Source organism: Triturus cristatus, chromosome 6, assembly GCF_964204655.1.
Source record: "Triturus cristatus chromosome 6, aTriCri1.1, whole genome shotgun sequence".
NCBI classification, from domain to species: domain Eukaryota; kingdom Metazoa; phylum Chordata; class Amphibia; order Caudata; family Salamandridae; genus Triturus; species Triturus cristatus.
In genome coordinates this window covers 101258800-101284015 of record NC_140589.1, presented here as the reverse complement: position 1 = coordinate 101284015, position 25216 = coordinate 101258800, and the positions used below count along the sequence as shown (strand labels likewise).

At 43.3% G+C, this 25216-nt stretch overlaps 17 non-coding genes across 17 annotated transcripts; all 17 read left to right on the top strand.

The window, feature by feature from the left end:
* Positions 1 to 561: 561 nt before the first annotated feature.
* On the top strand, positions 562 to 644 carry TRNAL-CAG (transfer RNA leucine (anticodon CAG)). The gene has a single exon. It is a non-coding gene; the product is annotated as a tRNA-Leu (tRNA).
* A 186-nt stretch (positions 645 to 830) lies between these two features.
* TRNAL-AAG (transfer RNA leucine (anticodon AAG)) lies at positions 831 to 913 on the top strand. Its single transcript has one exon. It is a non-coding gene; the product is annotated as a tRNA-Leu (tRNA).
* Positions 914 to 1937: 1024 nt separating this feature from the next.
* On the top strand, positions 1938 to 2020 carry TRNAL-UAG (transfer RNA leucine (anticodon UAG)). Its single transcript has one exon. It is a non-coding gene; the product is annotated as a tRNA-Leu (tRNA).
* A 901-nt stretch (positions 2021 to 2921) lies between these two features.
* TRNAL-AAG (transfer RNA leucine (anticodon AAG)) lies at positions 2922 to 3004 on the top strand. The gene has a single exon. It is a non-coding gene; the product is annotated as a tRNA-Leu (tRNA).
* Positions 3005 to 4012: 1008 nt separating this feature from the next.
* TRNAL-UAG (transfer RNA leucine (anticodon UAG)) lies at positions 4013 to 4095 on the top strand. Its single transcript has one exon. It is a non-coding gene; the product is annotated as a tRNA-Leu (tRNA).
* A 632-nt stretch (positions 4096 to 4727) lies between these two features.
* Positions 4728 to 4810, top strand: TRNAL-CAG (transfer RNA leucine (anticodon CAG)). Its single transcript has one exon. It is a non-coding gene; the product is annotated as a tRNA-Leu (tRNA).
* A 186-nt stretch (positions 4811 to 4996) lies between these two features.
* Positions 4997 to 5079, top strand: TRNAL-AAG (transfer RNA leucine (anticodon AAG)). Its single transcript has one exon. It is a non-coding gene; the product is annotated as a tRNA-Leu (tRNA).
* Positions 5080 to 6104: 1025 nt separating this feature from the next.
* Positions 6105 to 6187, top strand: TRNAL-UAG (transfer RNA leucine (anticodon UAG)). Its single transcript has one exon. It is a non-coding gene; the product is annotated as a tRNA-Leu (tRNA).
* Positions 6188 to 6819: 632 nt separating this feature from the next.
* Positions 6820 to 6902, top strand: TRNAL-CAG (transfer RNA leucine (anticodon CAG)). Its single transcript has one exon. It is a non-coding gene; the product is annotated as a tRNA-Leu (tRNA).
* A 186-nt stretch (positions 6903 to 7088) lies between these two features.
* On the top strand, positions 7089 to 7171 carry TRNAL-AAG (transfer RNA leucine (anticodon AAG)). Its single transcript has one exon. It is a non-coding gene; the product is annotated as a tRNA-Leu (tRNA).
* A 1024-nt stretch (positions 7172 to 8195) lies between these two features.
* On the top strand, positions 8196 to 8278 carry TRNAL-UAG (transfer RNA leucine (anticodon UAG)). The gene has a single exon. It is a non-coding gene; the product is annotated as a tRNA-Leu (tRNA).
* Positions 8279 to 21609: 13331 nt separating this feature from the next.
* On the top strand, positions 21610 to 21692 carry TRNAL-UAG (transfer RNA leucine (anticodon UAG)). The gene has a single exon. It is a non-coding gene; the product is annotated as a tRNA-Leu (tRNA).
* Positions 21693 to 22324: 632 nt separating this feature from the next.
* Positions 22325 to 22407, top strand: TRNAL-CAG (transfer RNA leucine (anticodon CAG)). Its single transcript has one exon. It is a non-coding gene; the product is annotated as a tRNA-Leu (tRNA).
* A 186-nt stretch (positions 22408 to 22593) lies between these two features.
* Positions 22594 to 22676, top strand: TRNAL-AAG (transfer RNA leucine (anticodon AAG)). The gene has a single exon. It is a non-coding gene; the product is annotated as a tRNA-Leu (tRNA).
* A 1024-nt stretch (positions 22677 to 23700) lies between these two features.
* TRNAL-UAG (transfer RNA leucine (anticodon UAG)) lies at positions 23701 to 23783 on the top strand. Its single transcript has one exon. It is a non-coding gene; the product is annotated as a tRNA-Leu (tRNA).
* Positions 23784 to 24415: 632 nt separating this feature from the next.
* TRNAL-CAG (transfer RNA leucine (anticodon CAG)) lies at positions 24416 to 24498 on the top strand. Its single transcript has one exon. It is a non-coding gene; the product is annotated as a tRNA-Leu (tRNA).
* A 186-nt stretch (positions 24499 to 24684) lies between these two features.
* On the top strand, positions 24685 to 24767 carry TRNAL-AAG (transfer RNA leucine (anticodon AAG)). Its single transcript has one exon. It is a non-coding gene; the product is annotated as a tRNA-Leu (tRNA).
* Positions 24768 to 25216: the final 449 nt, after the last annotated feature.

Genomic DNA, 25216 nt, shown 5'->3' with positions numbered 1-25216 from the left:
GGCACTTTATTCCGTTCTCCTCTTGTCAAGAGAGATGGGGTTTCTCATATATTTAGGTTCTATAACGTCTTGCTGACAAAATGCAATCCTTACCAAATGAGCATAGGACCCATGTAAGAGGTCATCTGGAAGAGTCATGCTCTTGTATGCCCTGGCCAGACGGGCCCTGCAAATTTGGAAGAATGCCATTCATCTGGTAGACAACTGGACTCCAGCACACTTACAGCAATCTCCTCAGGGCTTTGATCAGGGGCTGCTTAAATTTGCATACTCCACCCTATGTTGTGACTTTGAGATCCCTTGTTGAAATTGCTTTAGCCAGCCAAGAGGTGGCTATTGTCTCAATTTCAAAGCAGCTTTGAGCCGTTCAAGTGGCTGGTGAATAGCACTTTCTCTTTGTTTGCCTCAAAGTTCTAAAGAGTTCTCCATAGGTCCTGCTCTGTACAGATTGTTCAAAGATCTGTTGGAAGTGCATATAATAGGATAAATAAATTGAGGGCATTCCTTTTCAGTACCTCACCTGCATGGCTGTCTGGCCTCTGGAAGATGCTGGGAAAGCAAGTCAGGATGGCCGAGTGGTCTAAGGCGCTGCGTTCAGGTCGCAGTCTCCTCTGGAGGCGTGGGTTCAAATCCCACTTCTGACAGTCCTGTGTTTACTCTAATTTTTTTCTTGAGAAATATGATCATTTCCCTCGCAGTGGCTTATAGGATTGTCTTCTTGGAAGAGTGCAGTGAGTTTTTTTCTTGCTCTAGCCACTATTGGCCTAAGCTCTGTGCATTTTTTGGTTCCTAATATCTTTCTCACCCTTTAGATGAAAAAGCACCATGGGGTCAGGATGGCCGAGTGGTCTAAGGCGCTGCGTTAAGGCCGCAGTCTCTCCTGGAGGCGTGGGTTCGAATCCCACTTCTGACAAAACTTGAATTCCATTTTCTCTCTCAGTTCCTTTAGAATCTCAGCTAAAAATTGGCAATGTAAATAATATCTGAATAAGTACCAAACTTCAGTTTCAACTGCAAATGCATTTGCCCTATTCTATCTTTAACGTTAATGTAATATTCTTCTAGCACTCGTGGTGTTTTATATTTCTTTTTTGGGGTACTTTAAAAATCTTTTTTATGAAAGAAATGGGTTACATTAAGTCTTGTGATGTTTTAGGTTTACAATAAGGAGGTTTTAAACTTTATGTCACGTCATTTTCAGATGCTTCATTCAAGAGATGTTTCCACTATAGAATGCAGAGCAAGGGCAAAAATACAAGTGATAGAGCGAGTGAGTGAGAAGGAGTGTTGTGGAAGGAGAGAATGAAACAAAGACAGAGTGAGTGAACGGCAGGGAGGCATAGAAGAGGAGTCTAGTAGTGAAGGAGACCTGCTTTTCCCTGCTCTTGACCTCCCACCCATCCCCAAACAACCACAAACATACCTTCTGTGCATAGTTGGTATGCAGAATTTCACGCCTCAGCAAGTGAGGGTGAGTCCCAGGCCAGGGGCTAAAGAGCAAAAGAGTGCCTGTGCTCAGACTTTCCCTGCTAGGGATAGTTTATCTGGAACAAACCCTACTCTCTTGTATCCAGCAAGGATCTAGAAATCCTGCATGAATCTGCAAGGCACATTGGCAGCATAAATTTGCATAAACTGCCCCACCTATTGCCTTCCTACTTCCTGTGCTGTAGTTGTTTGTGTAGAGAGAGAGGTCGCAGGCAAGGAAATGTTGTGAGTCGGATACAGGACCCTAAATAGCTGGTGAGAGGTATGTGGTGTTCTAAAAGCATGAAAACTGTATACCTGTGAAATAAAGTGCTTTCGTATGTGTTCTTCTGTGTTTATTGTCCTGTGCATAAAGTTGCACCTTGTGTTTGAAGGTTTAAATTATTTCAGGCTTGCATGGAGGTAGACGTTTCTGAGTAACTTTTATTCATTTCTTAAAAGCCTATACTGTCAGGATGGCCGAGAGGTCTAAGGCGCTGTGTTTAGGCCACAGTCTCCTTAGGAGGCGTGGGTTCGAATCCCACTTCTGACATGCCTTTTGGAGATTTAATCTCCTTTATCAGGTTAACATCTGATGGAAGTTGCATCTGTTTGTCTTCACTTGGCACGTTATTCCGTTCTCCTCTTGTCAAGAGAGATGGGGTTTCTCATATATTTAGGTTCTATAACGTCTTGCTGACAAAGCGCAATCCTTACCAAATGAGCATAGGACCCATGTAAGAGGTCATCTGGAAGAGTCATGCTCTTGTATGCCCTGGCCAGACGGGCCCTGCAAATTTGGAAGAATGCCATGCATCTGGTAGACAACTGGACTCCAGCACACTTACAGCAATTTCCTTAGGGCTTTGATCAGGGGCTGCTTAAATTTGCATACTCCACCCTATGTTGTGACTTTGAGATCCCTTGTTGAAATTGCTTTAGCCAGCCAAGAGGTGGCTATTGTCTCAATTTCAAAGCAGCTTTGAGCCGTTCAAGTGGCTGGTGAATAGCACTTTCTCTTTGTTCGCCTCAAAGTTCTAAAGAGTTCTCCATAGGTCCTGCTCTGTACAGATTGTTCAAAGATCTGTTGGAAGTGCATATAATAGGATAAATAAATTGAGGGCATTCCTTTTCAGTACCTCACCTGCATGGCTGTCTGGCCTCTGGAAGATGCTGGGAAAGAAAGTCAGGATGGCCGAGTGGTCTAAGGCGCTGCGTTCAGGTCGCGGTCTTCTCTGGAGGCGTGGGTTCAAATCCCACTTCTGACAGTCCTGTGTTTACTCTAATTATTTTCTTGAGAAATATGATCATTTCCCTCGCAGTGGCTTATAGGATTGTCTTCTTGGAAGAGTGCAGTGAGTTTTTTTCTTGCTCTAGCCACTATTGGCCTCAGCTCTGTGCATTTTTTGGTTCCTAATATCTTTCTCACCCTTTAGATGAAAAAGCAGCATGGGGTCAGGATGGCCGAGTGGTCTAAGGCGCTGCGTTAAGGCCGCAGTCTCTCCTGGAGGCGTGGGTTCGAATCCCACTTCTGACAAAACTTGAATTCCATTTTCTCTCTCAGTTCCTTTAGAATCTCAGCTAAAAATTGGCAATGTAAATAATATCTGAATAAGTACCAAACTTCAGTTTCAACTGCAAATGCATTTGCCCTATTCTATCTTTAACGTTAATGTAATATTCTTCTAGCACTCGTGGTGTTTTATATTTGTTTTGTGGGGTACTTTAAAAATCTTTTTTATGAAAGAAATGGGTTACATTAAGTCTTGTGATGTTTTAGGTTTCCAATAAGGAGGTTTTAAATTTTATGTCACGTCATTTTCAGATGCTTAATTCAAGAGATGTTTCCACTATACAATGCAGAGCAAGGGCAAAAATACAAGTGATAGAGCGTGTTGTGGAAGGAGAGAATGAAACAAAGACAGAGTGAGTGAATGGCAGGGAGGCATAGAAGAGGAGTCTAGTAGTGAAGGAGACCTGCTTTTCCCTGCTCTTGACCTCCCACCCATCCCCAAACAACCACAAACATACCTTCTGTGCAAAGTTGGTATGCAGAATTTCACGCCTCAGCAAGTGAGGGTGAGTCCCAGGCCAGGGGCTAAAGAGCAAAAGAGTGCCTGTGCTCAGACTTTCCCTGCTAGGGATAGTTTATCTGGAACAAGGCCTACTCTCTTGTATCCAGCAAGGATCTAGAAATCCTGCATGAATCTGCAAGGCACATTGGCAGCATAAATTTGCATAAACTGCCCCACCTATTGCCTTCCTACTTCCTGTGCTGTAGTTGTTTGTGTAGAGAGAGAGGTCGCAGGCAAGGAAATGTTGTGAGTCGGATACAGGACCCTAAATAGCTGGTGAGAGGTATGTGGTGTTCTAAAAGCATGAAAACTGTATACCTGTGAAATAAAGTGCTTTCGTATGTGTTCTTCTGTGTTTATTGTCCTGTGCATAAAGTTGCACCTTGTGTTTGAAGGTTTAAATTATTTCAGGCTTGCATTGAGGTAGACGTTTCTGAGTAACTTTTATTCATTTCTTAAAAGCATATACTGTCAGGATGGCCGAGAGGTCTAAGGCGCTGTGTTTAGGCCACAGTCTCCTTTGGAGGCGTGGGTTCGAATCCCACTTCTGACATGCCTTTTGGAGATTTAATCTCCTATATCAGGTTAACATCTGATGGAAGTTGCATCTGTTGGTCTTCACTTGGCACGTTATTCCGTTCTCCTCTTGTCAAGAGAGATGGGGTTTCTCATATATTTAGGTTCTATAACGTCTTGCTGACAAAGCGCAATCCTTACCAAATGAGCATAGGACCCATGTAAGAGGTCATCTGGAAGAGTCATGCTCTTGTATGCCCTGGCCAGACGGGCCCTGCAAATTTGGAAGAATGCCATTCATCTGGTAGACAACTGGACTCCAGCACACTTACAGCAATTTCCTCAGGGCTTTGATCAGGGGCTGCTTAAATTTGCATACTCCACCCTATGTTGTGACTTTGAGATCCCTTGTTGAAATTGCTTTAGCCAGCCAAGAGGTGGCTATTGTCTCAATTTCAAAGCAGCTTTGAGCCGTTCAAGTGGCTGGTGAATAGCACTTTCTCTTTGTTTGCCTCAAAGTTCTAAAGAGTTCTCCATAGGTCCTGCTCTGTACAGATTGTTCAAAGATCTGTTGGAAGTGCATATAATAGGATAAATAAATTGAGGGCATTCCTTTTCAGTACCTCACCTGCATGGCTGTCTGGCCTCTGGAAGATGCTGGGAAAGCAAGTCAGGATGGCCGAGTGGTCTAAGGCGCTGCGTTCAGGTCGCAGTCTCCTCTGGAGGCGTGGGTTCAAATCCCACTCCTGACAGTCCTGTGTTTACTCTAATTTTTTTCTTGAGAAATATGATCATTTCCCTCGCAGTGGCTTATAGGATTGTCTTCTTGGAAGAGTGCAGTGAGTTTTTTTCTTGCTCTAGCCACTATTGGCCTCAGCTCTGTGCATTTTTTGGTTCCTAATATCTTTCTCACCCTTTAGATGAAAAAGCAGCATTGGGTCAGGATGGCCGAGTGGTCTAAGGCGCTGCGTTAAGGCCGTAGTTTCTCCTGGAGGCGTGGGTTCGAATCCCACTTCTGACAAAACTTGAATTCCATTTTCTCTCTCAGTTCCTTTAGAATCTCAGCTAAAAATTGGCAATGTAAATAATATCTGAATAAGTACCAAACTTCAGTTTCAACTGCAAATGCATTTGCCCTATTCTATCTTTAACGTTAATGTAATATTCTTCTAGCACTCGTGGTGTTTTATATTTCTTTTGTGGGGTACTTTAAAAATCTTTTTTATGAAAGAAATGGGTTACATTAAGTCTTGTGATGTTTTAGGTTTCCAATAAGGAGGTTTTAAATTTTATGTCACGTCATTTTCAGATGCTTCATTCAAGAGATGTTTCCACTATAGAATGCAGAGCAAGGGCAAAAATACAAGTGATAGAGCGAAGGAGTGAGAAGGAGTGTTGTGGAAGGAGAGAATGAAACAAAAACAGAGTGAGTGAACGGCAGGGAGGCATAGAAGAGTAGTCTAGTAAAGAAGGAGACCTGCTTTTCCCTGCTCTTGACCTCCCACCCATCCCCCAAACAACCACAAACATACCTTCTGTGCAAAGTTGGTATGCAGAATTTCATGCCTCAGCAAGTGAGGGTGAGTCCCAGGCCAGGGGCTAAAGAGCAAAAGAGTGCCTGTGCTCAGACTTTCCCTGCTAGGGATAGTTTATCTGGAACAAGGCCTACTCTCTTGTATCCAGCAAGGATCTAGAAATCCTGCATGAACCTGCAAGGCACATTGGCAGCATAAATTTGCATAAACTGCCCCACCTATTGCCTTCCTACTTCCTGTGCTGTAGTTGTTTGTGTAGAGAGAGAGGTCGCAGGCAAGGAAATGTTGTGAGTCGGATACAGGACCCTAAATAGCTGGTGAGAGGTATGTGGTGTTCTAAAAGCATGAAAACTGTATACCTGTGAAATAAAGTGCTTTCGTATGTGTTCTTCTGTGTTTATTGTCCTGTGCATAAAGTTGCACCTTGTGTTTGAAGGTTTAAATTATTTCAGGCTTGCATGGAGGTAGACGTTTCTGAGTAACTTTTATTCATTTATTAAAAGCCTATACTGTCAGGATGGCCGAGAGGTCTAAGGCGCTGTGTTTAGGCCACAGTCTCCTTTGGAGGCGTGGGTTCGAATCCCACTTCTGACATGCCTTTTGGAGATTTAATCTCCTTTATCAGGTTAACATCTGATGGAAGTTGCATCTGTTGGTCTTCACTTGGCACGTTATTCCGTTCTCCTCTTGTCAAGAGAGATGGGGTTTCTCATATATTTAGGTTCTATAACGTCTTGCTGACAAAGCGCAATCCTTACCAAATGAGCATAGGACCCATGTAAGAGGTCATCTGGAAGAGTCATGCTCTTGTATGCCCTGGCCAGACGGGCCCTGCAAATTTGGAAGAATGCCATTCATCTGGTAGACAACTGGACTCCAGCACACTTACAGCAATCTCCTCAGGGCTTTGATCAGGGGCTGCTTAAATTTGCATACTCCACCCTATGTTGTGACTTTGAGATCCCTTGTTGAAATTGCTTTAGCCAGCCAAGAGGTGGCTATTGTCTCAATTTCAAAGCAGCTTTGAGCCGTTCAAGTGGCTGGTGAATAGCACTTTCTCTTTGTTTGCCTCAAAGTTCTAAAGAGTTCTCCATAGGTCCTGCTCTGTACAGATTGTTCAAAGATCTGTTGGAAGTGCATATAATAGGATAAATAAATTGAGGGCATTCCTTTTCAGTACCTCACCTGCATGGCTGTCTGGCCTCTGAAAGATGCTGGGAAAGCAAGTCAGGATGGCCGAGTGGTCTAAGGCGCTGCGTTCAGGTCGCAGTCTCCTCTGGAGGCGTGGGTTCAAATCCCACTTCTGACAGTCCTGTGTTTACTCTAATTTTTTTCTTGAGAAATATGATCATTTCCCTCGCAGTGGCTTATAGGATTGTCTTCTTGGAAGAGTGCAGTGAGTTTTTTTCTTGCTCTAGCCACTATTGGCCTAAGCTCTGTGCATTTTTTGGTTCCTAATATCTTTCTCACCCTTTAGATGAAAAAGCACCATGGGGTCAGGATGGCCGAGTGGTCTAAGGCGCTGCGTTAAGGCCGCAGTCTCTCCTGGAGGCGTGGGTTCGAATCCCACTTCTGACAAAACTTGAATTCCATTTTCTCTCTCAGTTCCTTTAGAATCTCAGCTAAAAATTGGCAATGTAAATAATATCTGAATAAGTACCAAACTTCAGTTTCAACTGCAAAGGCATTTGCCCTATTCTATCTTTAACGTTAATGTAATATTCTTCTAGCACTCGTGGTGTTTTATATTTCTTTTGTGGGGTACTTTAAAAATCATTTTTATGAAAGAAATGGGTTACATTAAGTCTTGTTATGTTTTGGGTTTCCAATAAGGAGGTTTTAAATTTTATGTCACGTCATTTTCAGATGCTTCTTTCAAGAGATGTTTCCACTATAGAATGCAGAGCAAGGGCAAAAATACAAGTGATAGAGCGAGTGAGTGAGAAGGAGTGTTGTGGAAGGACAGAATGAAACAAAGACAGAGTGAGTGAACTGCAGGGAGGCATAGAAGAGGAGTCTAGTAGTGAAGGAGACCTGCTTTTCCCTGCTCTTGACCTCCCACCCATCCCCAAACAACCACAAACATACCTTCTGTGCAAAGTTGGTATGCAGAATTTCACGCCTCAGCAAGTGAGGGTGAGTCCCAGGCCAGGGGCTAAAGAGCAAAAGAGTGCCTGTGCTCAGACTTTCCCTGCTAGGGATAGTTTATCTGGAACAAGGCCTACTCTCTTGTATCCAGCAAGGATCTAGAAATCCTGCATGAATCTGCAAGGCACATTGGCAGCATAAATTTGCATAAACTGCCCCACCTATTGCCTTCCTACTTCCTGTGCTGTAGTTGTTTGTGTAGAGAGAGAGCTCGCAGGCAAGGAAATGTTGTGAGTCGGATACAGGACCCTAAATAGCTGGTGAGAGGTATGTGGTGTTCTAAAAGCATGAAAACTGTATACCTGTGAAATAAAGTGCTTTCGTATGTGTTCTTCTGTGTTTATTGTCCTGTGCATAAAGTTGCACCTTGTGTTTGAAGGTTTAAATTATTTCAGGCTTGCATTGAGGTAGACGTTTCTGAGTAACTTTTAGTCATTTCTTAAAAGCCTATACTGTCAGGATGGCCGAGAGGTCTAAGGCGCTGTGTTTAGGCCACAGTCTCCTTTGGAGGCGTGGGTTCGAATCCCACTTCTGACATGCCTTTTGGAGATTTAATCTCCTTTATTAGGTTAACATCTGATGGAAGTTGCATCTGTTGGTCTTCACTTGGCACGTTATTCCGTTCTCCTCTTGTCAAGAGAGATGGGGTTTCTCATATATTTAGGTTCTATAACGTCTTGCTGACAAAGCGCAATCCTTACCAAATGAGCATAGGACCCATGTAAGAGGTCATCTGGAAGAGTCATGCTCTTGTATGCCCTGGCCAGACGGGCCCTGCAAATTTGGAAGAATGCCATGCATCTGGTAGACAACTGGACTCCAGCACACTTACAGCAATTTCCTTAGGGCTTTGATCAGGGGCTGCTTAAATTTGCATACTCCACCCTATGTTGTGACTTTGAGATCCCTTGTTGAAATTGCTTTAGCCAGCCAAGAGGTGGCTATTGTCTCAATTTCAAAGCAGCTTTGAGCCGTTCAAGTGGCTGGTGAATAGCACTTTCTCTTTGTTCGCCTCAAAGTTCTAAAGAGTTCTCCATAGGTCCTGCTCTGTACAGATTGTTCAAAGATCTGTTGGAAGTGCATATAATAGGATAAATAAATTGAGGGCATTCCTTTTCAGTACCTCACCTGCATGGCTGTCTGGCCTCTGGAAGATGCTGGGAAAGCAAGTCAGGATGGCCGCGTGGTCTAAGGCGCTGCGTTCAGGTCGCAAATGTGGATTTTCCTGGTCAGTTATGTCCCCTATCTTGGACCCCAACGGTTCTATATGCATGTTACAAGTACATGTATGTTCCCTCCAGTTCCAGTTTCTAAGACGCAAACATATGTGTGTCTACCGTCAACATGTTCTCTGTCAGATCCGCCATCAAAGGGCTGGATATTCGATTCATAAGTATAAAAGACCACCGACTTTATATGGCTAAATTACTCCATTTTTACAGTTCAGGCAAGTAGGCCCGATTCTGTCCTCAAAGCCTTTCCCTGCTCTCTGTCTCTGACAGCTTCAGCTTGAGCTCGCATCTGTATCCATGAACTTTGTCCTACTCCCTGTGCAGCTAACGGTGCCTGCCTCGGCCAGTTTTCGCATGCCTGCCAAGAAGCTGTATTTCACCTTCGAATTATCTATTTTGCTCTCCAGCCGATGCATTCCTGTCTAGTGATTTAGGTAAACATTTCCTTTAGCTCACAAGCAAAGGACTCAGCCTTTCCGTCCTCCTGCAAGTGATTCATAGTCCTGCTGCCATGGAAAGTTTTCTGCCCCTCGCATCTCATATAGACACTTAGACGTTTGTGCACGCACACAGTCAGTATAGACTAGATTCTGTCCGAGAGTCCTTCCTTGTGGATAACATAGTTCTCCAAACATAGGATGGTAGATATGATTTGGAATTAGGTTGACTTGACCCCCCAGACTTCTCGTCTCCACATGTAGAGCTAAATGTCAAGTCCCCTTCACCCCCTAGTTGCACGTCAATTACACGTCATGCTGCTGCGCGCGCATCTATGCCAAGTATTATCTTATAGATCCACCTATGTCTGATAATGCAAACCAATCATGTTTCTTTTTATTCCTTATTACGCCTAGTTTCGATTACGTACCTGTTTTGTCACTCTTCTTATCAAATGTTACGCCTTCTACATTCGTTTCATTGTAATGCACTTATTATAAAAATACATGTCTGTCAATAAATTATTGTACTTCACTTCCTGAACCCTCGTGGTGACGGAACCTGAAGGCCGCGACTCGAGTCGGCCATTTTGAATGGAATAAAGCCCATTTAGAAAACCTCTTATACCACGGATTCTGCCTCTTGTTATTTTGAGCTATTTTACTTTATTTTAGGATTCCGTATGAAATTCAGTCCGGTATTTTATTTACCACATAATGGCGCCCGAACAGGGACACTTTCTCATCTCACGCGCCGGCGGTGCGTTGCAGGCCCGGTCTCCTGCCACAGCTGGACGGAACATAAACGCGTACCAGCAGGATTTCCTGTAAGCTCCCTCCGGTCAAGCGGGGGCGACTGAGGCTGCGATCAACCCAGACGAGGCGGTGAGAAGTGCGAAGTATCCCGACCAGAGCCTAGCTGAGAGAGCAAGATCCGAGGTATACTGAGGCCCACCAGGTTTTCCGAAATCCCGACGTCCAGAGGGTCCGCTGTCCGCAGTTATCGAGTCCTGTCCATTCTCTGAGGCCTTCCGTTTCAAGGAGCTACTCGGTGAGTACCATCGCCGGGGAGGCGTGTTGACGCGCACATAGGTTGTGCCGGTCAAGACGGATTTGGGTACACAAATCCGGTCTGCACTGTTTAGCAGTGTATATGTACTGTTTAGCAGTATATCAAGTATTCCGAAGTATTCAGTTATTGTCAAGAATTCAGCGTGGTGATTAGTTAGGCAGACTGTCATCATTGTCGATCATTGTTATAATGTTTAATGTTTAATGTTTAAAGTATTCAGAAAATGTCTTGCATATTGTGGTATGAATGACTGTTCATTGTTCACTGTTCATTTATTGTGTTTTTCGTATTAAGAAAATTCAAGAGTAAGTATCAGATCAGTTGTAAATATGCCGCTCTTCTCGAAGTTAAGACAGATTACTACTAGAAAAGGGGTGCTTGAAGAAGCAGTTCCTATTCCTCCTAGGGACACTCCAGGGCATTTTATGTACCATAAACATGGCTTAGATGCCATATTGTTTCTTGATCTATGGGTAGATTATACCAAGGGATTGCCGGAAAGTCAAAGGTGGCCCGTAGCGGGAACCTGGGATGCAGAGTGCATCATGAAAGTGGAGGAAGAGTTATGGAAAAGAAAGGTCAGACAGTCACAGAAAGACGCTGTTGAGTTATGGCGTAAAGAATCTCATAGACGAACAGAAAAAGCACGTAGACAAGAAGAGAGGAGTAAAGAAAGTTCAAATAAAGTTGAAGAAAATCTATTAATTAAGGAAGGTATCCGAGTGAAATCAGAACAAGTAAATAGACAAAGAAATGCTCTTATGAATGGTATGTATCCCCTTCTAGCCGAAGGACTACCTAAGGCTGATCCAGAGATGCCAAAAGACTTGCCACCCCCATTATTTCCAATTAAGGTACATCCAAAAGGGCATCCCAGAACCGCAGAAGATGTTTTTCTTTCCTCATATCTAGACGATGCAGCCCCCGAGTATGCTAACGCCACACCACATAGACCGTCTGGCGGAGGGGTTCAACGTCAGGATCAGGTATCTGTACCCGTGCAACAGCAAGTCCCGACGCAAGCTTCGGCAAGCACATCTGTTTCCGCATCTGTCTCCGCAGTCGATTCTACAGGGGCATCGACGCCCATAGTTGCTGTGTCACGTTCGACGAACCCATTCACACCCGACGCCCCAGATGGGGCCACGGGAGGGGCTAGCAATACCTTTACACCACCCAGAATAAATAAACTTGTTTTTCAAGAGTCAGCGCATTCACGTACACCTAAATTCGTAAGTGAACGTACGCTTAAAGAACTCCTTGTAAATTGTAGATATGACCCGGTGGTTGGTAAAGAGGATGAAATGGTCCTGGCATCATTACGTATCAGGCGAGCCGCAGAGTATTTAGCGAGGTTACCAGGGATGATTACGCATCTAGATAACATATATCATTTTGTTCAAACAGGACGAGATCCAGGATGTATTAACAGAGCTATGGAATTCCAGAAAGTAGAGATACAGGGGGAACTGTTACGTTTCCTCATAAACTGTGTAATCAGAAATCAAGATCGTCCAGGGGTAGACCCGAATGCAATGCTTACTCTTACAAGATGGAGTCAGAATATATCAGAAGGGAGACACGATAAGCAAAATTGTATAATAGCCATGTGCCGAAAAATACGTAAAGAAATAGAGCGTATTCATGAAGAAAGATTGGGAACAGACGAGTTTGAGCCAGATGAAGTGTCCGAATCAGGGAATTCCGCAAGACAGTCAGAGACCATAGCCTATGTAGGCAGAGGAAGATACTGTGAAAGTACTAGATGTTTTTCTGATCCCATACACTCTGTATGTCCAAATAATAGCAGAACGTATCCGACGCCTGTAATAAATCTGAAGTCTCCTGAACATTCGTTTCAAGCCGCAGACAAGATATTACGAGAACGAAGGGGTTACCACCTCCTCGATTCCATGGATGAGCAAGAATTAGCCAGATCAGCCGTTCACTGGATTGACAGTCCTGAAAAATACGGTGATGAGACCGTAGCACACACGTTTTTTAATCTCAGTACAGATGAACAACGTTTAGCTGGAATCTATATGATTCAGCAACTCCTCATATTATATAAGAGCCAACATGCTGACCCTGGTCCTTTACCTGATATATTAACGGAACTACTCACGGACAGATGGAGAGGTTCTAGTAACAAGCTAATTAAAGAGATATTAGTGTCACGTAAACAGTATGTCCTTTTTGTAAGTCCGGATTCTCTCTCGCTGCCCCACAGAGAAAGAACGCCGTACTATATGGATAGACAAAATCCTTTACGAGAAGTGCACCCAATAAAAGGCGAAGACAATGAGTTTCACCGTGTATTTGTTTACACACCCATATCAAAAATGGAATTATTAGAAATGAAGAAAGTAGTACCTAGTCATGACAAAGACCCAGCGGGTTTCCACCGAGAAATTAAAGACATGTTACTGATGGGAGAGTACACCTTTCCTGATATTATGACGATATTAAAGGTGCTTTTGCCTGCTGGCATTTATGAAAAACTGAAAGAAAAAGAGTGGGAAGTGGGAGACCAAAAGATAGACTGGACAGCATTAGCAGAGGAAGAAAGGGGCCGAACTGCAGGTTCAGGGCTCGGGGATAAAGTTAAACTGTTACCAGGTTTACTAGTACAGGTACTGCCACGTTTATTAACTACAAAAAAGGAAGATTGGGGTGCAATCACAGCCTGCAAACAAAAGCAAGATGAAGACACAAGCGATTATTATGCTCGATTTGAAAAATGTTTTGGTATAAATAGTGGTATAAAAGCAAGTAGTGATTCATATCCACATTTATTTGTGACAAAATTAGTGGAAAATGCATTACCTCCAGTAAAGAATAGAATATTGAAATTCGAGAGTACCTGGCAAAGTAACACTCCGTCGCAAATGCTACAAATGTTACAGTATCATCACAATAGAATTAGGGATGAACAAGAACACGAGCATAGACGCATGAAGGATACAAAAATGAAAATGCTAGTTTCTCAGACAGTACCAGCAGATGGTCACAAAAAGGGTGTGACACATTCTGGTGATTCTGCAGTTCCTGTAAAAGGAACCTGCAATTACTGTAAACAACTAGGCCATTATGTACACGATTGTCCAGTCCTGAAACGTAATATAGCTACAGGTATTGCAAAGGAGAGACCACGATTAGTTAGACAAGATCAGAATGAACAAGGAGCTATGCAGCATGGACAGTCCATGCCAGTTCAGCAACAGTCCATGCCAGCCTCACAGCAACCCATACAGTTTGTGCCAGCTGCACCACCGTTGCCTGCTACTGCCACACAAACCACAACACGACAAATGTATCAGACTGCACAGTATGAATACCCTGAATATCAGCGCTACGCATGAACCAGCCTAGAGAGGGAAGTTGACTTACCGCTTATCGAGATTCCTGTAGATCAAGAAGGACCTTATGTACATAGTGAATTATTAGGTCAAGATAGAAAATTCTTACTCGATACAGGGGCAAGTCGAACAACTATAAAACGAAGTGAAGTTCCGGGGGCACCCCTCTCAGGCTCTCAAAATGTTTCCCTTGGTTTTTCGGGAAAACCTATTGTTAATGAAGTATCACAGCCTCTACCACTTACGATAGGACCTTTGACACGAACTACAGACTTATTACTTACTAAATCATGCCCAGAAAATCTGTTAGGAATTAAAACTCTGAAAGCACTAGGAGCCATAATATGTTGTTCTCCGGAAGGAGTAAGGTTGTTTTTGCGTGATTTTAAAGGTCACTATGTGTCTAGAGACATGGATCCCCGACTACAGACTTTACCAGTACATCTATGGGCACAAGGCCCTACGGATGTTGGCTGCATGAACATTACACCCTATCGAGTTACATTGAAAGCAGGAGTGGTACTACCACGAATGCGACAATACAAGTTACCGCATGATGCTGTAGTGGCTTTGCTGAAAATCATTGATGAGCTGATTGCCCAGGGAGTAGTTGTAGAAACAGACTCCAATGTATGTAATTCACCGATAATTCCGATTCTTAAACGAACTGATCCTACTGCTCCGCCAGTATACCGATTGGTTATTGATTTGCGTGAACTAAACAAGTGTATTGTACCACAATTCCCTGTGGTCCCTGATATATCATCATTGTTGACAGCAATTGATTCCGAAGCAACATTCTTTACTGTAATCGATCTCAAGAATGCCTTTTTCAGCGTCCCAATAGATCCGGAAAGCCAATACTTGTTCGGATTCAGTTTAAATGGGCGCAGCTTTAAATTCTCACGCGCTCCCCAAGGATTCACAGAAAGCCCCAGCATCTACAGCCAAGCATTGAAACGAGAACTTGACAGTATCCACATGCCAGTCAATACTGCACTGCTTCAATATGTCGATGATCTGCTGATCACCGCGAGAAGCGAGTCAGAATGTGAAAAAGCTTCTCTGACAGTTTTACATTTCCTAGCCGACAAGGGGCACAAGGTGTCCCCTTCTAAGCTGCAATTCTGTGTTCAGCGAGTTATTTATCTTGGTCACTCGCTGTCCAAGGAGGGAAGGCAGCTTACACCAGATCGCATCCAGTTAATTGCTAACATGTCAATACCCCAGACACAAAAGGAGGTGCGAGCTTTCATAGGCCTCACTTCATATTGTAGGCAGTGGATCCCTCAGTACGCATTTCTAGCAAAACCACTCATTCAGTTAACCACACAGGAGGCAGCCACATCGACTGTTCTCCCTTGGACTCAGGAACATACACAAGCTTTTGAAAGCCTAAAGGAAGCTTTATGTCAAGCACCTGTTTTAGCAACACCATGTTATAGCAAACATTTTACACTCTTTGTTACAGAACGCGAAGGTACTGCCTTGTCAGTACTCACTCAGGATCAAGCAGGATCACGCAAGCCATGTGCTTATTTTTCCAGTACATTAGATCCCGTAGCTCAGGTTTTGCCTGCATGCCTGAAATCAGTGGCAGCGACAGCCTTAGCAATCAGACAAAGCGATGCCATAGTATTAGGACACCCATTGACAGTTCAAGTACCACATGCAGTAGAGGTTCTTGTGAACCGAACACAAACACAACACTTGACCATAGCAAGACTTACCGGTTATGAACTGACATTGTTTCAACCACACATAGAGATCCGACGGTGTAATACATTGAATCCTGCTACACTATTACCTGTAATTGGAACAGACCCACTAGCTCATGATTGTGTTGAAATTATTGAAATAAAGACGAAACCTAGACAAGACTTGACAGACGTTCCATTGTTAGATCCAGACCTGACGTTGTATGTAGACGGATCGTGCATGAGAACAAGTACAGGAGATTTAGTGGCCGCGTATGCAGTCACAACAGACACTGAAGTTATTGAGACACATTGTATAGATACTTTGTCAGCCCAAGCAGCAGAACTTATTGCTCTAACGCAAGCCTGTATTCAAGCCACAAATAAGAAAGTTAATGTATACACTGACTCACGTTATGCATTCGGAGTTGTACACGACTTCGGCGTGCTGTGGCGAGAGAGAGGTTATTTAACCTCCCATGGTGCCCACATTCAGCACGGGCCCCTCATTCATGCTTTGTTAGATGCAATACATCTACCCACTGCTATATCGATTATGAAATGTAAAGCACACACGAAGGTTACTGATACCATTTCTCAAGGCAATGATTTAGCTGACAAAACAGCTAAACAGACTGCTCAGAATCGCACATTAGACATGACAAAGCCAATAGTTCAGACACCAACACAGTGTATGACAATTAAGGATCCCGCACTTGACGTAATTGACATACAGACACATGCCACAGCAGAAGAAATAAAGAAGTGGACTGAACTAGGAGGGATCCAGACAGATCAAGGATGGATGACGAAGGAGAAATCTGTATGGTTTCTCCCTGATTCCATGGTTCAAGCCATTATAGCTACAGTTCACAGTCCAGCACATTTAGGAGAGAAGGCTATGCTAGACAGCATTCAGCACATTTGGTTCAACAAACATTTACGAGCAGCAGCTAAACAAAAAGTTCGTACCTGTATGATATGTTGTCAGTTTAATCCAGGAAAGAGTGTTCCCGTAGAGCAGGGTGGATTCCAGCCTCCTGACCATCCTTTTGAAGTCCTCCAGATGGATTATATTCAGATGGAACGTTGTCGAGGATTCAAATATGTCCTCGTAGTTGTCTGCGCTCTCTCCCGTTGGACAGAGGCGTATCCCGTATCAGATTACACTGCCCCGACTACTGCCAAGCAGCTAGTTCGAGAATTCTTCCCACGGTACGGTTTACCACGTGTTGTATATTCAGATAACGGTCAGCCTTTCTCATCCGAATTAATGAAACATGTCTCACTTTTGTTGGGATATCAGTGGAAATTCCACTGTGTCCGACACCCCGAGGCAGCAGGTCTCGTGGAACGACATAATCAACTTTTAAAAATCAGATTGTCTAAAATATGTCAGGAAAAAGGTGTGGACTGGATAGTAGCCTTACCAGTTGCGCTATTCTACATGAGAATGGTAGCACACTCTCGAACAGGGCTATCCCCTTATGAAGTGATCTTTGGTAGACCACCGAATATGTGGGGGACGCCTATACCTCGTAAAATAACTGATGTTGACTGTAATATGCTGACAGATTACCTGGCTTCCTTGATGTCTGCACTACAATCTTGTCGTTCACAGGTAGTCGCAGCTTTTCCCGACAACACCGAGGTGAAACCTCATGATGTAATTCCCGGTGATTATGTTCTCATCAGAAATTTTGATCGGAAAACCCAACTGGAGCCAAGGTGGAGGCTTCCTAAGTTGGTCCTGCTGACGACCAGAACAGCTGTGAAGATCGAAGGAAGAAAAGGATGGGTGCATTCCAGCCATAAAAAAAAAAAATTTAATGGACTTCCTCCTGACACAAACAGTACTTCCCGTGTGTCTTCCCCCATTGACTCAAAGCTACCTTTGGCTGAGGCCAGTAGCACCGAACTCTATAAACAGAAACTCAGGTCCAGATCTAAACTGTCGGACGATTTGATTGTTTAAGTCCTCTCCAAGGTGAAGCGGTTGAATCTGTCCCGACATGTATCCCTTAGGTCTGAATCATGTAGAGTCCAGAATCATAATGAAACGACATGCTTATTGTAAATCACTGCGTAGCCACTGTATTGTGACTTTATTAATTTTGTTTTTCTTGAGTTTTTTAATAGTTACTGCAAGTATATTGTTGCATATGTATTATCCTGTTTCTAAACGTGCTTTCAATATAACTGATGAACATTCTTTTAGTGACCTACCCCCACATGAGTTGTCCTATAGACTTGCGCTGCGCAATAACACATTCATTAGTATGTTACATCATTCCCATCAGACTAGTAATGCCACCAATTGTTGGGTGTGTGGCCGACTCCCTCCCTATCAGAATACCAAAGGAGTTCTGCCTTTCTTTCCACATCCGTTCACACACAATGGCTCCTGTGGAGCATGGTTTAGTTTATTAAATTCCATAGACCCAGACACAGCAGTTTATCAACAACACTGGATATGGGGAAATCTGAATATAGTTTTATTCAAAGTCTGTCACCCCAATAAGGAGGGTCACCCCAGTAGAACAGGAACTGATTTAGAAAATGAAGTGTATAAATTAGGTAATTTTACGCCTAATCTTATGATTTTGAATGTCAAATCCGAAGTTGAACTAATTCTGCCCACTATGTCTGTATTTCCAGTTAAGGGTGAATTATGTGTGAGAAAAGTTGGTTCCATACATATGGGCCATAGCCAATGCGTTACTATAGTAGAATATAGTGATCAAGGTAAATCTTCATTTAGAGCTTCTCGCCATTCTTACTTTATATGTGGTCAGACGGCATATATGCGTCTGCCTCTAGATTGGGATGGTACCTGTTACATAGCATTCCTTTTGCCACCTGTTTTCCTAGCTCCTCCTGATTATTATCGACATGTTCATTTAGTACACAAAAGAGAGCGGAGAGATCTCCCAGTTGTCGATTATACTGAGACGGCATGGGACAAGTATGTAGATTTCAATAAAGGTATCTTTCCCTATATAGGTACTATATCAAATAGTAAGCTGATACGCAGACTCACCAAGACTCTTGAAGCTGTAGTAAACGAGACTATAGCCGCCCTAGGCAATCTGACAGAGGAACAATCAGTGATGAGAATTGTTGTTCTCCAGAATCGTCTTGTCCTTGACGTCATCCTGGCCGATAGGGGCGGAGCTTGCAGGGTCATCGGATCCAGCTGCTGCATATTCATACCAGAAAATTCGCCATCTGTATATAAAGCTATAACACGCCTTCATAAGATTGTAAGCCAGATACACGAAAATCCAGGCACTTGGACGTGGTCCGGGTGGTTTTGGAGTGTGATATCAGCCTGGGGATGGAGAGTTCTATCCTTCCTAGGTATTGGCCTTCTTATGCTCTTCAGTTGTTGTTTATGCCTGCAATGTGGACCAGCGATTTGTGGTCTGTGTGCCACATCATGCATTCCATATCACAGTTCTCGTTCAAAATACCGGAAGAAGAAGGAAGAAGAAATGATGCTCCATGAGCAAATCGATGGAATGATGAAGATTGATATCTCTTGAAGGGCAAGAAGGGGACAAGGAGGGAATGTGGAAATGTGGATTTTCCTGGTCAGTTATGTCCCCTATCTTGGACCCCAACGGTTCTATATGCATGTTACAAGTACATGTATGTTCCCTCCAGTTCCAGTTTCTAAGACGCAAACATATGTGTGTCTACCGTCAACATGTTCTCTGTCAGATCCGCCATCAAAGGGCTGGATATTCGATTCATAAGTATAAAAGACCACCGACTTTATATGGCTAAATTACTCCATTTTTACAGTTCAGGCAAGTAGGCCCGATTCTGTCCTCAAAGCCTTTCCCTGCTCTCTGTCTCTGACAGCTTCAGCTTGAGCTCGCATCTGTATCCATGAACTTTGTCCTACTCCCTGTGCAGCTAACGGTGCCTGCCTCGGCCAGTTTTCGCATGCCTGCCAAGAAGCTGTATTTCACCTTCGAATTATCTATTTTGCTCTCCAGCCGATGCATTCCTGTCTAGTGATTTAGGTAAACATTTCCTTTAGCTCACAAGCAAAGGACTCAGCCTTTCCGTCCTCCTGCAAGTGATTCATAGTCCTGCTGCCATGGAAAGTTTTCTGCCCCTCGCATCTCATATAGACACTTAGACGTTTGTGCACGCACACAGTCAGTATAGACTAGATTCTGTCCGAGAGTCCTTCCTTGTGGATAACATAGTTCTCCAAACATAGGATGGTAGATATGATTTGGAATTAGGTTGACTTGACCCCCCAGACTTCTCGTCTCCACATGTAGAGCTAAATGTCAAGTCCCCTTCACCCCCTAGTTGCACGTCAATTACACGTCATGCTGCTGCGCGCGCATCTATGCCAAGTATTATCTTATAGATCCACCTATGTCTGATAATGCAAACCAATCATGTTTCTTTTTATTCCTTATTACGCCTAGTTTCGATTACGTACCTGTTTTGTCACTCTTCTTATCAAATGTTACGCCTTCTACATTCGTTTCATTGTAATGCACTTATTATAAAAATACATGTCTGTCAATAAATTATTGTACTTCACTTCCTGAACCCTCGTGGTGACGGAACCTGAAGGCCGCGACTCGAGTCGGCCATTTTGAATGGAATAAAGCCCATTTAGAAAACCTCTTATACCACGGATTCTGCCTCTTGTTATTTTGAGCTATTTTACTTTATTTTAGGATTCCGTATGAAATTCAGTCCGGTATTTTATTTACCACAAGGTGTGGGTTCAAATCCCACTTCTGACAGTCCTGTGTATACTCTAATTTTTTTCTTGAGAAATATGATCATTTCCCTCGCAGTGGCTTATAGGATTGTCTTCTTGGAAGAGTGCAGTGAGTTTTTTTCTTGCTCTAGCCACTATTGGCCTAAGCTCTGTGCATTTTTTGGTTCCTAATATCTTTCTCACCCTTTAGATGAAAAAGCAGCATGGGGTCAGGATGGCCGAGTTGTCTAAGGCGCTGCGTTAAGGCCGCAGTCTCTCCTGGAGGCGTCGGTTCAAATCCCACTTCTGACAAAACTTGAATTCCATTTTCTCTCTCAGTTCCTTTAGAATCTCAGCTAAAAATTGGCAATGTAAATAATATCTGAATAAGTACCAAACTTCAGTTTCAACTGCAAATGCATTTGCCCTATTCTATCTTTAACGTTAATGTAATATTCTTCTAGCACTCGTGGTGTTTTATATTTGTTTTGTGGGGTACTTTAAAAATCTTTTTTATGAAAGAAATGGGTTACATTAAGTCTTGTGATGTTTTAGGTTTACAATAAGGAGGTTTTAAATTTTATGTCACGTCATTTTCAGATGCTTCATTCAAGAGATGTTTCCACTATAGAATGCAGAGCAAGGGCAAAAATACAAGTGATAGAGCGAGTGAGTGAGAAGGAGTGTTGTGGAAGGAGAGAATGAAACAAAGACAGAGTGAGTGAATGGCAGGGAGGCATAGAAGAGGAGTCTAGTAGTGCAGGAGACCTGCTTTTCCCTGCTCTTGACCTCCCACCCATCCCCAAACAACCACAAACATACCTTCTGTGCAAAGTTGGTATGCAGATTTTCACGCCTCAGCAAGTGAGGGTGAGTCCCAGGCCAGGGGCTAAAGAGCAAAAGAGTGCCTGTGCTCAGACTTTCCCTGCTAGGGATAGTTTATCTGGAACAAGGCCTACTCTCTTGTATCCAGCAAGGATCTAGAAATCCTGCATGAATCTGCAAGGCACATTGGCAGCATAAATTTGCATAAACTGCCCCACCTATTGCCTTCCTACTTCCTGTGCTGTAGTTGTTTGTGTAGAGAGAGAGGTCGCAGGCAAGGAAATGTTGTGAGTCGGATACAGGACCCTAAATAGCTGGTGAGAGGTATGTGGTGTTCTAAAAGCATGAAAACTGTATACCTGTGAAATAAAGTGCTTTCGTATGTGTTCTTCTGTGTTTATTGTCCTGTGCATAAAGTTGCACCTTGTGTTTGAAGGTTTAAATTATTTCAGGCTTGCATTGAGGTAGACGTTTCTGAGTAACTTTTATTCATTTCTTAAAAGCATATACTGTCAGGATGGCCGAGAGGTCTAAGGCGCTGTGTTTAGGCCACAGTCTCCTTTGGAGGCGTGGGTTCGAATCCCACTTCTGACATGCCTTTTGGAGATTTAATCTCCTATATCAGGTTAACATCTGATGGAAGTTGCATCTGTTGGTCTTCACTTGGCACGTTATTCCGTTCTCCTCTTGTCAAGAGAGATGGGGTTTCTCATATATTTAGGTTCTATAACGTCTTGCTGACAAAGCGCAATCCTTACCAAATGAGCATAGGACCCATGTAAGAGGTCATCTGGAAGAGTCATGCTCTTGTATGCCCTGGCCAGACGGGCCCTGCAAATTTGGAAGAATGCCATTCATCTGGTAGACAACTGGACTCCAGCACACTTACAGCAATTTCCTCAGGGCTTTGATCAGGGGCTGCTTAAATTTGCATACTCCACCCTATGTTGTGACTTTGAGATCCCTTGTTGAAATTGCTTTAGCCAGCCAAGAGGTGGCTATTGTCTCAATTTCAAAGCAGCTTTGAGCCGTTCAAGTGGCTGGTGAATAGCACTTTCTCTTTGTTTGCCTCAAAGTTCTAAAGAGTTCTCCATAGGTCCTGCTCTGTACAGATTGTTCAAAGATCTGTTGGAAGTGCATATAATAGGATAAATAAATTGAGGGCATTCCTTTTCAGTACCTCACCTGCATGGCTGTCTGGCCTCTGGAAGATGCTGGGAAAGCAAGTCAGGATGGCCGAGTGGTCTAAGGCGCTGCGTTCAGGTCGCAGTCTCCTCTGGAGGCGTGGGTTCAAATCCCACTCCTGACAGTCCTGTGTTTACTCTAATTTTTTTCTTGAGAAATATGATCATTTCCCTCGCAGTGGCTTATAGGATTGTCTTCTTGGAAGAGTGCAGTGAGTTTTTTTCTTGCTCTAGCCACTATTGGCCTAAGCTCTGTGCATTTTTTGGTTCCTAATATCTTTCTCACCCTTTAGATGAAAAAGCACCATGGGGTCAGGATGGCCGAGTGGTCTAAGGCGCTGCGTTAAGGCCGCAGTCTCTCCTGGAGGCGTGGGTTCGAATCCCACTTCTGACAAAACTTGAATTCCATTTTCTCTCTCAGTTCCTTTAGAATCTCAGCTAAAAATTGGCAATGTAAATAATATCTGAATAAGTACCAAACTTCAGTTTCAACTGCAAATGCATTTGCCCTATTCTATCTTTAACGTTAATGTAATATTCTTCTAGCACTCGTGGTGTTTTATATTTCTTTTTTGGGGTACTTTAAAAATCTTTTTTATGAAAGAAATGGGTTACATTAAGTCTTGTGATGTTTTAGGTTTACAATAAGGAGGTTTTAAACTTTATGTCACGTCATTTTCAGATGCTTCATTCAAGAGATGTTTCCACTATAGAATGCAGAGCAAGGGCAAAAATACAAGTGATAGAGCGAGTGAGTGAGAAGGAGTGTTGTGGAAGGAGAGAATGAAACAAAGACAGAGTGAGTGAACGGCAGGGAGGCATAGAAGAGGAGTCTAGTAGTGAAGGAGACCTGCTTTTCCCTGCTCTTGACCTCCCACCCATCCCCAAACAACCACAAACATACCTTCTGTGCATAGTTGGTATGCAGAATTTCACGCCTCAGCAAGTGAGGGTGAGTCCCAGGCCAGGGGCTAAAGAGCAAAAGAGTGCCTGTGCTCAGACTTTCCCTGCTAGGGATAGTTTATCTGGAACAAGGCCTACTCTCTTGTATCCAGCAAGGATCTAGAAATCCTGCATGAATCTGCAAGGCACATTGGCAGCATAAATTTGCATAAACTGCCCCACCTATTGCCTTCCTACTTCCTGTGCTGTAGTTGTTTGTGTAGAGAGAGAGGTCGCAGGCAAGGAAATGTTGTGAGTCGGATACAGGACCCTAAATAGCTGGTGAGAGGTATGTGGTGTTCTAAAAGCATGAAAACTGTATACCTGTGAAATAAAGTGCTTTCGTATGTGTTCTTCTGTGTTTATTGTCCTGTGCATAAAGTTGCACCTTGTGTTTGAAGGTTTAAATTATTTCAGGCTTGCATGGAGGTAGACGTTTCTGAGTAACTTTTATTCATTTCTTAAAAGCCTATACTGTCAGGATGGCCGAGAGGTCTAAGGCGCTGTGTTTAGGCCACAGTCTCCTTTGGAGGCGTGGGTTCGAATCCCACTTCTGACATGCCTTTTGGAGATTTAATCTCCTTTATCAGGTTAACATCTGATGGAAGTTGCATCTGTTGGTCTTCACTTGGCACGTTATTCCGTTCTCCTCTTGTCAAGAGAGATGGGGTTTCTCATATATTTAGGTTCTATAACGTCTTGCTGACAAAGCGCAATCCTTACCAAATGAGCATAGGACCCATGTAAGAGGTCATCTGGAAGAGTCATGCTCTTGTATGCCCTGGCCAGACGGGCCCTGCAAATTTGGAAGAATGCCATGCATCTGGTAGACAACTGGACTCCAGCACACTTACAGCAATTTCCTTAGGGCTTTGATCAGGGGCTGCTTAAATTTGCATACTCCACCCTATGTTGTGACTTTGAGATCCCTTGTTGAAATTGCTTTAGCCAGCCAAGAGGTGGCTATTGTCTCAATTTCAAAGCAGCTTTGAGCCGTTCAAGTGGCTGGTGAATAGCACTTTCTCTTTGTTCGCCTCAAAGTTCTAAAGAGTTCTCCATAGGTCCTGCTCTGTACAGATTGTTCAAAGATCTGTTGGAAGTGCATATAATAGGATAAATAAATTGAGGGCATTCCTTTTCAGTACCTCACCTGCATGGCTGTCTGGCCTCTGGAAGATGCTGGGAAAGCAAGTCAGGATGGCCGAGTGGTCTAAGGCGCTGCGTTCAGGTCGCAGTCTTCTCTGGAGGCGTGGGTTCAAATCCCACTTCTGACAGTCCTGTGTTTACTCTAATTATTTTCTTGAGAAATATGATCATTTCCCTCGCAGTGGCTTATAGGATTGTCTTCTTGGAAGAGTGCAGTGAGTTTTTTTCTTGCTCTAGCCACTATTGCCCTCAGCTCTGTGCATTTTTTGGTTCCTAATATCTTTCTCACCCTTTAGATGAAAAAGCAGCATGGGGTCAGGATGGCCGAGTGGTCTAAGGCGCTGCGTTAAGGCCGCAGTCTCTCCTGGAGGCGTGGGTTCGAATTCCACTTCTGACAAAACTTGAATTCCATTTTCTCTCTCAGTTCCTTTAGAATCTCAGCTAAAAATTGGCAATGTAAATAATATCTGAATAAGTACCAAACTTCAGTTTCAACTGCAAATGCATTTGCCCTATTCTATCTTTAACGTTAATGTAATATTCTTCTAGCACTCGTGGTGTTTTATATTTGTTTTGTGGGGTACTTTAAAAATCTTTTTTATGAAAGAAATGGGTTACATTAAGTCTTGTGATGTTTTAGGTTTCCAATAAGGAGGTTTTAAATTTTATGTCACGTCATTTTCAGATGCTTCATTCAAGAGATGTTTCCACTATAGAATGCAGAGCAAGGGCAAAAATACAAGTGATAGAGCGAGTGAGTGAGAAGGAGTGTTGTGGAAGGAGAGAATGAAACAAAGACAGAGTGAGTGAACGGCAGGGAGGCATAGAAGAGGAGTCTAGTAGTGA